The 12,479-nt window shown below is 46.6% G+C and overlaps 1 long non-coding RNA gene and 1 other non-coding gene across 6 annotated transcripts; one reads left to right on the forward strand and one right to left on the reverse strand.

The window, feature by feature from the left end:
• The first annotated feature begins 8,119 nt into the window (after nucleotides 1–8,119).
• Nucleotides 8,120–8,973, forward strand: LOC139026942 (uncharacterized). 5 transcript variants are annotated; one of them, XR_011478939.1, is made up of 4 exons: nucleotides 8,120–8,197; nucleotides 8,387–8,523; nucleotides 8,667–8,741; nucleotides 8,893–8,973. It is a non-coding gene; the product is annotated as an uncharacterized lncRNA (long non-coding RNA). The 5 variants fall into 5 exon arrangements; XR_011478942.1 differs by having other exon boundaries at nucleotides 8,130–8,197; nucleotides 8,424–8,523; XR_011478938.1 differs by having other exon boundaries at nucleotides 8,137–8,208; nucleotides 8,424–8,523.
• On the reverse strand, nucleotides 8,881–12,225 carry LOC112078884 (mannosidase, beta A, lysosomal). Its single transcript, XR_011478943.1, has 2 exons — nucleotides 9,883–12,225; nucleotides 8,881–9,446 (listed from the first exon to the last, which is right to left on the reverse strand). It is a non-coding gene; the product is annotated as a mannosidase, beta A, lysosomal (transcript).
• Between the last annotated feature and the right edge of the window lie 254 nt (nucleotides 12,226–12,479).

A 12,479-nucleotide genomic window follows, 5' to 3' on the forward strand; every position in this document is an offset into this window, starting at 1 on the left:
GGGGCAGTAGTGATAGAGGGGGCGACGTAGTGTGCAATGTAGAGATGGTAGGACAGTAGTATGGGAGTTAGGAGGCAGTTAGTAGAGTGGGGCAGTAGTAGAGTGGGCAGTAGTAGAGGGGGCAGTTAGTAGAGTGGGGCAGTAGTAGAGTGGGGCAGAGTAGAGGTTCAGAGATGAGGGAAGCAGTTATGATGGTTTCCACCATGGTAGGGGACAGGCTTCAGTACTGTGGGTTAGTAGTTAATTACCATGGTGGGGGACAGGCTTCAGTACTGTGTGTTAGTAGTATTACCATGGTGGGGGACAGGCTTCAGTACTGTGGGTTAGTAGTATTACCATGGTGGGGACAGGCTTCAGTACTGTGGGTTAGTAGATTTACCATGGTGGGGACAGGCTTCAGTACTGTGGGTTAGTAGTATTACCATGGTGGCGGACAAGGCTTCAGTACTGGGGTTAGTAGTATTACCATGGTGGGGGACAGGCTTCCAGTACTGTGGGTTAGTAGTATTACCATGGTGGGGGACAGGCTTCAGTACTGTGGGTTTAGTAGATTACCATGGTGGGGACAGGCTTCCAGTACTGTGGGTTAGTAGTATTACCATGGTGGGGGACAGGCTTCTAGTACTGTGGGTTATGTAGTATTACCACTGGTGGGGACAGGCTTCAGTACTGTGGGTTAGTAGTATTACCATGGTGGGTGGACAGGCTTCAGTACTGTGGGTTAGTAGTATTACCATGGTGGGGACAGGCTTCAGTACTGTGGGTTAGTAGTATTACCATGGTGGGGACAGGCTTCATACTGTGGGTTCAGCTAGTATTACCATTCTGGTGGGGACAGGCTTCAGTACTGTGGGTTAACTAGTATTAACATGGTGGGGGACAGGCTTCAGTACTGTGGTAGTTCAGTATTACCATGGTGGGGGGACAGGCTTCAGTACTGTGGGTTAGTAGAGATTACCATGGTGGGGACAGGCTTCAGTACTGTGGGTTTAGTAGTATTACCATGGTTGGACAAGCTTCAGTACTGTGGGTTTAGTAGTATTACCATTGGTGGGGACAAGGCTTCTAGTAACATGATGGGGTTAGTAGTTATTACTGTAACGGCGATTCCTCCTCCTCTTCATCCGAAAGAGGAGGAGCAGGGATTAAACCAAGGCGCAGCGTAGTGAAATGACATAATGATTTTAAATAAACAAAAGAGGACAAAGACGAAAACGAACTATACTTGATTAAACTAACAAAACAAAAAAACGGGAGTAGACAGACCTGGACATGGAACTTACAATAAACACGAATAACTCACGAAAGGAACAGACTACAAAAAACCGAGACAGGTCCCTATGGTTGCGACAAACACTGACACAGGAGACAACCACCCACAACGAACACTGTGAAACAACCTACCTAAATAGACTCTCAATTAGAGGAACGCCAAACACCTGCTCTAATTGAGAGCCATACCAGGCAACCCTTAAACCAACATAGAAACAGACAACATCAGAATGCCCACCCAAACTCACGTCCTGACCAACTAACACATACAACAAACTAACAGAAATAGGTCAGGAACGTGAACATAACCCCCCCCTTAAGGTGAGAACTCGGCGCGCACCAGCAGAAAGTCTAGGGGAGGGTCCGGGTGGGCATCTGACCCACGGTGGTGCTCAGGCTCTGGACGAGGTCCCCACCCCACCATAGTTCAATCCAGCTTACGTTTACCCCTTATCATGACCACCCTCTTATTTCCCCCACCTAATTTAAGGGCAACACCAAGATAAAGGACAGCTCCGGGATAAGGTAGCTCAGGACAGAGAAATAGCTCAGGACAGAGGGATAGCTCAGGATAGAGAGGTAGCTCAGGATAAAGAGGTAGCTTAGGATAGAGGGGCAACTCCGGACTGAAGGGCAGCTCCGGACAGAGAGACAGCTCTGGACTGAGGGCAGTTCTGGATTACTAGCCGCTTCTGGCTGAGGGGCAGCTCATGGCTGACTGACGTCTGGACGCTCATGGCAGGCTGACGGCTCTGGACGCTCATGGCAGGCTGACGGCTCTGGACGCTCATGGCTCGCTGACGGCTCTGGCTGCTCATGGCTCGCTGACGGCTCTGGCTGCTCATGGCTCGCTGACGGCTCTGGCTGCTCAGGCTCGCTGACGGCTCTGGCTGCTCATGGCTCGCTGACGGCTCTGGCTGCTCATGGCTCGCTGACGGCTCTGGCTGCTCATGGCTCGCTGACGGCTCTGGACGCTCATGGCTGGCTGACGGCTCTGGACGCTCATGGTGGCTGACGGCTCTGGACGCTCTGCTTGACGCTCTGGCAGATCTGTCTGGTTGGCGGCTCTGCGATCCTTGGTTGGCGGCTCTGGCAGATCCTGTCTGTTGGCGGGCTCTTTGGCAGATCCGTGCTCTCGTTGGTGGCGGCTCTGGCAGATCCTTCTGGTTGGCGGCTCTGGCAGATTCTGCGGCTCTCGTCCTGACTGAATGGCTCTTAGGGCTCCTGACGACTCGGCTCTGACGGCTGCGGGACAAACGACGGCGCTCTACCTATGAGGTTCGGCGGCTGGGGAGACGTTGAGGGGTCGGCAGATCGGCGTCGGGAGACTGCGGGCATAGGCGGCAATGCTGCGGACAGACGGATGGCTTAGACGGCGCTGAGAAGATGGCCAGACGGCGCTGGGGAGACGGATGGCTCAGACGGCGCTGGGGAGAACGGATGGCTCAGACGGCGCTGGGGAGACGGATGGCTCAGACGGCGCTGGGAGACGGATGGCTCAGGGACGGCGCTGGGGGGACGGATGGCTCAGACGGCGGCTGGGGAACGGATGGCTCAGATGCGCTGCGGAGACGGATGGCTAGATGGCGCTGCGGAGACGGATGGCTCAGACTGATCCTGTCTAGCGGAAGGCTTTGGCTGCTCCTGTCTGGCGGAAGGCTCTAGCGGGCTCCTGTCTGGCGGAAGGCTCTGTAGCTCATGGCAGACGGGCGGCTTTGCAGGCTCATGGCCTCTTCATCCGAAGAGGAGGAGCAGGGATTAAACCAAGGCGCAGCGTAGTGAAATGACACTAATGATTTATTAAATAAACAAAAGAGACAAAGACGAAAACGAACTATACTTGATTAAACTAACAAAACAAAAAAACGAGTAGACAGACCTGGACATGGAACTTACAATAAACACGAATAACTCACGAACAGGAACAGACTTACAAACAAACCGAGACAGTCCCGAGTATGGTGCGACAAACACTGACACAGGAGACAACCACCCACAACGAACACTGTGAAACAACCTACCTAAATATGACTCTCAATTAGAGGAACGCCAAACACCTGCCTCTAATTGAGAGCCATACCAGGCAACCCCTAAACCAACATAGAAACAGACAACATAGAATGCCCACCCAAACTCACGTCCTGACCAACTAACACATACAACAAACTAACAGAAATAGGTCAGGAACGCTGACAATTACCATGGTGGGGACAGGCTCTCAGTACTGTGGGGTTAGTAGTATTACCAGTGGGGGACAGGCTTCAGTACTGTGGTTAGTAGTATTACCATGGTGGGGGACAGGCTTCAGTACTGTGGGTTAGTAGTATTACCATGGTGGGGGACAGGCTTCAGTACTGTGGGTTAGTAGTATTACCATGGTAGGGGACAGGCTTCAGTACTGTGGGTTAGTAGTATTACCATGGTGGGGACAGGCTTCAGTACTGTGGGTTAGTAGTATTACCATGGTGGGGACAGGCTTCAGTACTGTGGGTTAGTACTCAACAGTAGCGATCCGACGTTCAGGGCTGTTAAGAGCCCCACCAGTTTAGCTAAAAAATAAACACATTTGTTCATGTTTTGTTTTGCATATTATTTTGGCATTAATGTGTCACATATCAATTTGTTAAATTAAACAAAATATATATATAAATAAACTATTTAGTTAATAAAGCCATATACAAACATGGTTTCTTTTCTGCTTTCTTCAGTAAGACAGCTCCAAAATGCAGGTGTTTCAGCCTAGCTCAGTGCTTTCTTCAGTAAGACAGCTCCAAAATGCAGTTGTTTCAGCCCAGTGCTTTCTGGGGCAGCCAGCGGAAAATACGGAGAGGGTTGGTAATGTTCTCTAGTTGCACCGTGATCAATCAAATTGATTTATATAGCCCTTCTTACATCAGCTGACTTCACAAAGTGCTGTACAGAAACCCAGCCTAAAACCCCAAACAGCAAGCAATGCAGGTGTAGAAGCACAGTGGCTAGGAAACACTACCTAGAAAGGCCAGAACCTAGGAAGAAACCTAGAGGAACCAGGCTATGAGGGGTGGCCAGTCCTCTTCTGGCTGTGCCGGGTGGAGATTATAACAGAACATGGCCAAGATGTTCACAGATGACCAGCAGGGTCAGATAATAAAAATCACTGTGGTTGTAGAGGGTGCAACAGGTCAGCACCTCAGGAGTAAATGTCAGTTGGCTTTTCATAGCTGATCATTCAGAGTATCTCTACCGCACCTGCGGTCTCTAGAGAGTTGAAAACAGCAGGTCTGGGACAAGGTAGCATGTCCGGTGAACAGGTCAGGGTTCCATAGCCGCAGGCAGAACAGTTGAAACTGGAGCAGCAGCACGACCAGGTGGACAGCAAGGAGTCATCAGGCCAGGTAGTCCTGAGGCATGGTCCTCAAGTGACGTACCCCTCCTAGGGACGGCATGGAAGAGCACCAGTAAGCCAGTGACTCAGCCCCCGTAATAGGGTTAGAGGCAGAGAATCCCAATGGAGAGAGGGAAACCGGCCAGGTAGAGACAGCAAGGGCGGTTTGTTGCTCCAGTGCCTTTCCGTTCACCTTCACACTCCTGGGCCAGACTACACTCAGTCATAGGACCTACTGAAGAGATGAGTCTTCAAAAAAGATTTAAAGGTCGAGACCGAGTCTGCGTCTCTCACATGGATAGGCAGACCATTCCATAAAAATTTAGCTCTATAGGAGAAAGCCCTGCCTCCAGCTGTTTGCTTAGAAATTCTAGGGACAGGAAGGAGGCCTGCCTCTTGTGACCGTAGCATACGTGTAGGTATGTACGGCAGGACCAAAACGGAAAGATAGGTAGGAGCAAGCCCATGTAATGCTTTGTAGGTCAGCAGTAAAAACTTGAATTCAGCCCTAGCCTTAACAGGAAGCCAGTGTAGAGAGGCTAGCACTGGAGTAATATGATCAAATATTTTGGTTCTAGTCAGGATTCTATCAGCCGTATTTAGCACTAASTGAAGTTTATTTAGCGCTTTATCCGGGTAGCCGGAAAGTAGAGCATTGCAGTAATCTAAACAAGAAATGACAATAGCATGGATTAATTTTTCTGCATCAATTTTGGACAGAAAGAATGTTACGTAGATGGAAAAACGCTGTTCTTGGCAGTCTTGATATGTTCGTCAAAAGAGAGATCAGGGTCCAGAGTAACGCCAAGGTTTTTCACAGTTTTATTTGAGACGACTGTACAACCATCAAGATTAATTGTCAGATTCAACAGAAGATCTTTTTGTTTCTTGGGACCTTGAACAAGCATCTTTGTTTTGTCTAAGTTTAAAAGTAGAAAATCCACTGAAACACAGGCTTCCAGGGAGGGACATTTTGGGGAAATGTACAGCTGTGTATCGTCTGCATAGCAGTGAGAGTTAACATTATGTTTCCGAATTACATCACCAAGAGGTAAAATATATATAGCGAAAACAATAGTGGTCCTAAAACGGAGCCTTGAGGAACACCGAAATTTACAGTTGATTTGTCAGAGGACAAACCATCCACAGAGACAAACTGATATCTTTCCGACAGATAAGATCTAAACCAGGCCAGAACTTCTCCGTGTAGACCAATTTGGGTTTCCAATCTCTCCAAAATAATGTGGTGATCGATGGTATCAAAAGCAGCACTAATGTCTAGGATCATGAGGACAGATGTAGAGCCTCGGTCTGACGCCATTAAAAGGTAATTTACCACCTTCACAAGTGCAGTCTCAGTGCTATGATGGGGTCTAAAACCAGACTGAAGCATTTCCTATACATTGTTTGTCTTCAGGAAGGCAGGGAGTTGCTGCGCAACAGCTTTTTCATATTTTTTTGAGAGGAATGGAAGATTCGATATAGGCCGATAGTTTTTTATATTTTCTGGGTCAAGGTTTAGCTTTTTCAAGACAGGAAGCAGCTCTTTCAGTAGTTTAGTTGGAATCCAGTATGCAGAAGGTTGAAGGTTTAGAGGCCATGACTATTTTCATCAATGTGTCAAGAGACAGTATCAAAGAACTTGAGTGTCTCCCTTGATCCTAGGTCCTGGCAGAGTTGTGCAGACTCAGGACAGCTGAGCTTTGGAGTAATACGCAGATTTAAAGAGGAGTCCGTAATTTGCTAATGATCTTTCGTCAAAGAAGTTCATGAATTTATCACTGCTGAAGTGAAAGCKATCCTCTCTTGGGGAATGCTGGTTTTTAGTTAGCTTTGCGACAGTATCAAAAATAATAGTTTGATTGTTCTTATTCTCCTCAATTAAGTTGGAAAAATAGAATGATCGAGCAGCAGTGAGGGCTCTTCGATACTGCACGGTACTGTCTTTCCAAGCTAGTCGGAAGACTTCCAGTTTGGTGTGGCGCCATTTCCGTTCCAATTTTCTGGAAGCTTGCTTCAGGCTGCAGGTAACTTCTGTATACCATGGAGCTAGTTTCTTATGACAAATGTTTTTTTTTTAGGGTTGCGACTGCATCTAGGGTATTACGCAAGGTTAAATTGAGTTCCTCCGCTAGGTGGTTAACTGATATTTGTACTCTGACGGCCTTGGTAGGTGGAGGGAGTCTGGAAGGGCATCTAGGAATCTTTGATTGTCCGAGAATTTATAGCATTCATATCCACAACATTTATTCCACGGGACAAAACTAGGTCCAGAGTATGACTGTGGCAGTGAGTAGGTCCGGAGACATGTTGGACAAAACCAACTGAGTCGATGATGGCTCCGAAAGCCTTTTGGAGTGGTCTGTGGACTTTTCATGTGAATATTAAAGTCACCAAAAATTGAATATTATCTGCCGTGACTACAAGATCCGATAGGAATCCAGGGATCAAAGATATCCGTGTCTTTGAGTTGACCACCCACACACTTGCCTGGCAAATTGCAACGTGTTTACAGAATGAAACATTTAGTAGAGGATTACGTGGGAATGAATTGATAGCCACCCTATGAAAACACATGCAACAGGGATTGTATAATTCCTAAAAGTAAAATGGACTGTTTTCTTCAATCCCAGTTTTACAAGCTGTAGTTGGGTAGTGGGCACGTGAAGACTAAATATGAAGGGTACTTTGGTAATGTATTCCTACTGCCTCCTTGTGGAGAGTGGATATCACTTCATGGTATTCCCATTTACTGTAGACTCCTAGACCCAATGACCTACAGCAGTCCTATTTACTGTAGGCTCCTAGACCCAATGACCTACAGCAGTCCTATTTACTGTAGGCTCCTAGACCCAATGACCTACAGTATCCTATTTACTGTAGCCTCCTAGACCCAATGATCTCAGTAGTCCTTTTACTGTAGGCTGCTAGACCCAATGACCTACGTATCCTATTTACTGTAGCCTCCTAGACCCATGACCTACAGCAGTCCTATTTACTGTAGGCTCCTAGACCCAGTGACCTACAGCAGTCCTATTTAACTGTAGGCCCTAGACCCAGTGAACCTACAGGTATTCCTATTTACTGTAGCCTCCTAGACGCAATGACTACAGCGAGTCCTATTTACTGTAGCTCCTAGACCCAGTGACCTACATTAGTTAGTTAGTGTATGTAAAGCCTTACCCGCAACATTTGACTTTCCTTGTAGTCTGAAATAGACAAATCTAAATGATAGCAAAATAAAACCAATACAAATTATCTCCATTTACTTATTTATGCAAATTCCTTCACTTGTATCTTATTACAACAAATCCCACACACAACATTGTACATCAACTGACGGAGAGTGTTGGGGTTTTCATTCTCAGTACTCATCTCTGAGAGAGGTTAGGGAGAGGCTCAGTACTCATCTCTGAAGGTTAGGAGGGTCTCAGTACTCATCTCTGAGTAGTTAGGGAGAGGGTCACAGTACTCATCTCAGAGAGAGGTTAGGGAGAGGGTCTCAGTACTCATCTCAGAGAGAGGTTAGGGAGAGGGTCTCAGTACTCATCTCAGAGAGAGGTTAGGGAGAGGTCTCAGTACTCATCTCTGAGGTAGGTTAGGGGAGAGGTCACAGTCTGCATCCAAGAGAGAGGTTAGGGAGAGGGTCTCAAGTACTCATCTCAGAGAGAGGTTAGGAGAGGGTCTCAGTACTCATCTCAGAGAGAGTTAGGCAAGGGCTCAGTACTCATCTCGAGAGGTTAGGCAGAGGGTCTCAGTACTCATCTCAGAAGAGAGGTTAGGAGAGGGTCTCAGTACTCATCTCAGAGAGAGGTTAGGGAGAGGGTCTCAGTACTCATCTCTGAGGTAGGTTAGGGAGAGGGTCTCAGTACTCATCTCTGAGGTAGGTTGAGGAGAGGGTCCAGTACTCATCTCTGAGGTAGGTTAGGCAGAGGGTCCAGTACTCCATCTCTGAGGTGGTTAGGCAGAGGGTCTCAGTACTCATCTCAGAGAGAGGTTAGGAGAGGGTCTCAGTACTCATCTCTGAGAGGTTAGGGAGAGGGTCTCAGTACTCATCTCAGAGAGAGGTTTAGGGAGAGGGTCTCAGTACTCATCTCTGAGAGGGGTTAGGGAGAGGGTCTTTCAGACTCATCTCAAGAGAGAGGTTAGGCAGAGGGTTCTCTTCGAGATACTCATCTCTGAGAGGTTATGTGGTATGGGTCTAGTATTATCTCTGAGAGGTTAGGGAGAGGGTCTCAGTACTGCATCTCTGAGAGGTTAGGGAGAGGGTCTCAGTACTCATCTCAGAGAGAGGTTAGTGAGAGGGTCTCAGTACTCATCTCAGAGAGAGGTTAGGGAGAGGGTCTCAGTACTCATCTCAGAGAGAGGTTAGGGAGAGGGTCTCAGTACTCATCTCAGAGAGAGGGTCTCAGTACTCATCTCAGAGAGGTTAGGGAGAGGGTTTGGGTTAACTCCTGGGTAGTGGTTCAGTAAGTATGTCCAAAATGGCACCCTATTCCCTATATAGTGTACAACCCATAGAGCTCTGGTCAAAAGTAGTGCACTATGTAGGTTATAGGATGCCATTTCATACGCAAGATAGTCAGTACACATCTCTCAATGACGTAACAGTCAGGGCCTGGGCTAGCTGCTGGGTACTGGTGGGACCCCAGGGGTTAAAGGTGACTGTTCTGTTCCTGGTGACCATGAGGAATCCGTTGGTGCTGAATCGTCCTGGGACGTCCTCAACATCTAGCCATACGAAGGCCGCTACGGCAGAGGACTGCAGGGTCACGGTGTATCCTCCCATCTGGTCCTGCTGCACCTCGGCCTGAGAGGAGAGAGAGAGAGGTCACTATGGCAGTCATACTGACCACCCAGAGAGACGGGGGGCTGAAAACAGAGCACTCCTCATCCATTACTAATAATACCCTATTCATAATGTGTTATAAGCACATATATAACACCCTGTGAACTATGCGTAATGCATTATAAATGCACAACCAATAACAAGCTGTATACTAACCCAGACTACCCTAAGAGCGTATACATTAGTCCTCTCGCCATCCAGAGAGACAGGGAGGGTGAAACATAGCACTCGTTATCTATTCAATAACAAGCTGTATATTAACCCAGACTACCCGATAGGAGATCCAGTGGACAAATACGATTGCTATGACGTAATTAGAAGCAGAACTCATGATGATGCAGTCAGGTCAGTTAATAGTGATGTCATTGTCACTAGTTGTGTGTGCTGTCGGTCTTACTGTGGTGTTGGGTCTCAGCATCCCCTGGGCATTTTTGGGCGAGCTGAGGAAGAGGTGGTTAATGGGACCTTGCTGGCTGTTGACGTCCTCAAGGTGAAAGGTCAGGAGACAGGTGAGGCGGGTACAACTCCCGCGCCCACACCCCGCCAGCAAGGCTGTGATTGGCTGTTTGTGGATGACCTCAGCACTTCCTCCTTCCACAAGAACGAATCCGGAAGTCACAGTGCACACAGGATCCAGACTGCTCCACTCATAGACTGAAACCTGACGACAAGATACATCAGTCTACAATCACAGTTATCCACTTAGCCTGCCTGGGGACTACGGATGCAGCCAATCAGCATTCATGGCTCGAACCACCTGGTTTATAATAATATTTACTCTGCATTGCTACGGAGGAACAGTTATCCACTTAGCCTGCCTGGGGACTGGTTCTAAGGGGCAGTTGTGAAGTACTTACATAAATACAATCAGGTCCATAATTATTGACACCCTTGATAAAGACGAGAAAAAGACTGTATAATATAAATAATACTGAACTTCATTGTATTTCTTTGTGGATTTTGACTTGTCCTTGGGGTTATTGTCTTGCTGGAAGACCCTCTTGGAAGTGTCAGCCTCCTGGCAGAGGCAACCAGGTTGTTGGCTAAAATGTCCTAGTACCTGGTACATTTCATGACCTTAAAAAGGGCCCCAGGACCAGTGGAAGCAAATTGGCTCCATAATATTGAAGATGCACCATTTTGTTTTAAACCTGTCCTTTAGCCCATGTTAAGGTCAATGATATCAAGTACCAGAATATTTTTTTTGACTAAGTACCAGGATATTTTTTTTTACTAAGTACCAGGATATTTTTTTGGACTAAGTACCAGGATATTTTTTTGGACTAAGTACCAGGATATTTTTTTTTACTAAGTACCAGGATATTTTTGCCAAAACGCTGTTTGCCTCTGACACTTCCAAGAGGATCTTCCAACAAGAGAATAACCCCAAGGACACATCAAAATCCACAAAGAAATGGTTAACTGTGTCACGCCCTGGCCATAGAGAGGCTTTTATTCTCTATTTTGGTTAGGCCAGGGTGTGACTAGGGTGGGCATTCTAGTTTCTTTATTTCTATGTTTTCTATTTCTTTGTTTTTGGCCGGGTYMGGTTCTCAATCAGYGYCAGCTGTCTATCSTTYTCTCTGATTGAGAACCATACTTAGGTAGCCRMTTTRCCACCTGTCTTTGTGGGAAGTTGACTTMMMTTMAGGYCACATAGCCTGTAGCTTCACGGTTTCTTTTGTAGTGTTTGTTGTTTTGTTCGGCGTCTTTTTCCAAGTAAAGAGAAAATGTACGCTGACCACGCTGCACCTTGGTCCTCTTCTGTTAACGGCCGTGACAAACGGACCACTCACCACGCTGCACCTTGGTCCTCTTCTGTTAACGGGACAAACGGACCACTCACCACGCTGCACCTCGGTCCTCTTCTGTTAACGGCCGTGACAAACGGACCAAAACAAATCCACATTTTGGAATAGCCATCTCAGTCTTCAGACATGAAGCCCATTGAAAACATGTCATTTTATTTTAAAAGGGCAGTCCGTAAGACCAGACGAAGGATATCAAGGATCTGAAAAGATTCTGTATGGAGGAKTGGTCTAAGATCCCAACCAATGTGTTCTCCAATCTCATAAAACATTTTAGAGAAAAAGGCTCAGTGTCATTATCCTAACAAGAGGAGGGTGCTGGAGTACTGAAAGTATCATTTTCACCCCTATCTTTCTTTTGTATGACTTTTTAAACAAAATATTTTTCTCTGAYCAATTGTATTAGTATAAAATAATATAATTTCCAATGTTTCTTTAGCATGCAATTGGAAGATCCTCTTGAGAGTGTCAGAGGCAAACAGCTTTATGGCAAAAAATATCCTGGTACTTGCTTCTCTAGTGTCCGTGAGTTATTTACTCTGGAAATTAGAATCTAACAGGGTATTGTGTGTAGATTGATGAGGGGGAAAAAACAATTTAATTAATTTTAGAATAAGGCTGTAACGTAACAAAATGTGGAAAAGGTCAAGGGGTCTGAATACTTTCTGAATGCACTGTAGATCAATATTTGAATTACTTATTTGATACTGTATTCTTTGCTAATCTTTATCAAGGCTGCCAATAATGATAGATCTGACTGTACATACATAAATAGGTTATTAAACAGGCATGTTTCTGTGTATTGTGTTTTTAATGTGTGGACTCAATGTGGTATTGAGTTATTTGACCCCTATGTTCGATTTGGGTTACCAGATGCCCTCTATTAGATTTGGGTTACCAGATGCCCTCTATTCGATTTGGGTTACCAGATGCCCTCTCTAGGTCATGTGACTGTGATTGGTCTTCCTCTAGTATGCTGCTGGTTGGTCTTCCCTAGGTCATGTGACTTGTGATTGTGTCTTCCTCTAGGTCAGGATTTGTGTTTCTCACTGTGAGTATGGTCTTCCTCCAGGTCATGTGACTGTGAGTGGTCTCTTCCGTCATGGATGGTTTCCCGGTATGTGACTGGTTGGCTCCCCTGCTATGTGATTCTCTCCGAGTACTGGTTAGGTTTGCAGTATGTGAC

This window comes from Salvelinus sp. IW2-2015, unplaced genomic scaffold (genome assembly GCF_002910315.2).
Source record: "Salvelinus sp. IW2-2015 unplaced genomic scaffold, ASM291031v2 Un_scaffold6436, whole genome shotgun sequence".
Taxonomy (NCBI): Eukaryota; Metazoa; Chordata; class Actinopteri; order Salmoniformes; family Salmonidae; genus Salvelinus; species Salvelinus sp. IW2-2015.